The sequence below is a fragment of the Oratosquilla oratoria genome, chromosome 19 (genome assembly GCF_046742065.1).
Source record: "Oratosquilla oratoria isolate Oo_2021 chromosome 19, ASM4674206v1, whole genome shotgun sequence".
NCBI lineage: Eukaryota > Metazoa > Arthropoda > Malacostraca > Stomatopoda > Squillidae > Oratosquilla > Oratosquilla oratoria.
In genome coordinates, this window is record NC_134795.1 from 17,751,979 (window position 1) to 17,754,478 (window position 2,500).

Genomic DNA, 2,500 nt, shown 5'->3' on the forward strand with positions numbered 1-2,500 from the left:
ATACTTTTTATCAAAGGCTGTTATAATTCTGAAAATATATATTTTTTTTTTGGGCATATGGAAGCTTCATATTTGGTCTCATGTTTTCAATTACCACATCTCCACGCTGCAATGAAAGTTGTAATTTGCATCCTGAGGTGTTAAATATTTCATCGAATCGTTTCGCCTGGCTGATCCGCATCAGACAACTTCAAAGACTATAATCAGTGCATTCGATTACAAAAAAAAAAAAAAGAGAGAGACTCACCAGTAGTTAGGCTTTTGATATATATATATAAAACGTAAAAATATTTTGTTTGTAGCTAAGATGTATTATTTCTTCTCCTAACATTTCAGTTTGAAATTTAAGACAAGACAGGCTGTGGTACGAACATACATGCATACATACATACATACATACATACATACATACATACATACATACATACATACATACATACATACATATATACATACATACATACATAAATACAATCATATATACATACATACAAACATACATACATACATACATACATACATACATACATACATACATACATATATACAGTACATACATATATACATATAAACAAATATATATATATACATGTAGGTAATCACATATCATTTTTATAAGATAATGTTTTCTTTTCTATCATGTGATCTGTAATCAACCCATCTTGTATGTATAGGCATTTCCTTTATCTCTCTCTCTCTCTCTCTCTCTCTCTCTCTCTCTCTCTCTCTCTCTCTCTCTCTCTCTCTCTCTCTCTCTCTCTCTCTCTCTCTCTCTCTCTCACTCTCTCGCTCACTCTCTCTATCTCTCTCTCTTTCTCTCTTTCTCTCTCTCTATGAACCAAAAGGTCTCTGCTATTGATAGTGTATCTCACTGTTACCCGCCATTATCTATTGATCGATTGGCTAAACAATTTGAAAATTCTGGACCACCATCTTGACAAAATCCGATTTCGGCCCACCCACCCACCCCCAACCCCACCCTCCCAACTACAATTTATAAATGGTCTGGTCCGTTACATGTACAGTGATTTAAAATAAACGGACCGTTACAATTCGAATTTAAAATCTGACCGTTGGCGGAGGGTGGGGGGCAGAGGACAATTATGAAGGGAAACAGGGCAGCCGACCGAGGCTTTGAGCGGCCAAAGAGGGGAGAGGGGGGGAAGAGGTGGAAGGAGAAGGGGGAAGAGGAGGAAGGGGGAGAAAGGAAGGGAGAGGGAAGTGGAAGTAGGGGAGGGGGAAGAGGGTTGGGGAAGAGGGGAAAGGTGAGGGGTAAGAAGTCGAAAGGGAGGAGGGAAGAGAGGGGAAGAGGGGGGAAGGGAGGGGGAGAGAAGGAAGGGGAGGTGGAAGAGGGGGAAGCGGGTGAGGGAAAAGGGGGAAGAGGAGGGGGAAGAGTGGCTAAGAGGGAAGGGGAGGAGAAGAAAAAGACGGAAGGGAAGGGGGAAGAGGGGAAAGAGGAATAAGGGGAGAGGGAGAGGGGAAAAGGGAGGGGGAGAGGGAAAGAGGAGGAGGTGAGGGAGGGGGAGGAGAAGGGGGAAGGGTTGGGGGAAGAGTGTGAAGAGAAGAGAGAAGAGGAGGAAGGAGAGAGGGGAAGAGGGGAAAGGGAGGGGGAAAAGGGGGAAGGAGTGGGGGGAGGGGAAGGAAGAGGAGGGATGGAAAGGGGGAGAGGAGGGAGGGGAGGGAAGGAAAAGTGGGAAGAGGAAGGGAAGAAGAGGGGAAAGGGGAGGGGGAAAGATGAAGAATGGGTGGAAGTGGAGGGGGAGAGGAAGAGGGGGAAGGGGAAGGGGTAGGTGAGAGGAGGTAGAGGAGAGGGGAGGGTGGAAGTGGAGGGGGAAGGAAGAAGGGAAGGGGAAGGGGGAGAGGAAGAGGGGGAGGAGGAAGGGGGAGAGGAAAAGGGGAAATGGGAAGGAGGAGAGGAGAAGGAGGAAGAGGGGGAAGAGGGGAGGAAGAGGGAGGGGATGGGGAAAAGGGGAAATGGGAAGGAGGAGAGGAGGAGGAGGAAGAGGGGGAAGAGGGGAGGAAGAGGGAGAAGAGGGAGGGGAGGGGAAAAGGGGAAAGGGAAGGGGAAGGGGGGGAAGAAGATGGGGAAGAGGGGAGGAAGAGGAGGAAGGGGAAGGGGAGATAAGGACAGGCAGGCAGTGGGGAATGACTTTGCATGGCTGGTTTGGCAATATTTTGTTTTATTTATGCATAGTCTTTAGCAACGTTCATAAATGTTCTAGAATTAAGAAGAACCATTCCTTGTAACCGCGTAGAAAGGAAGATCTAGATATATTCTGTAAAAAAAAATAAACATTTTCTTTGACTACATAGTTGATGGATAACAAATGTGGAGTCTATTAGAGGAAACGAAATGTAGTACAGCCAGACATTTTAAATTCTAACTGAATAAAGACTCAAACAAACAGCTTAAACAGCATAATTCTAGTAGCTTTTTACCAAACAGGATGTAGATTTATTAAAAGAGTAAATGAAATTAATTCTTCTAAATGCGTACTTA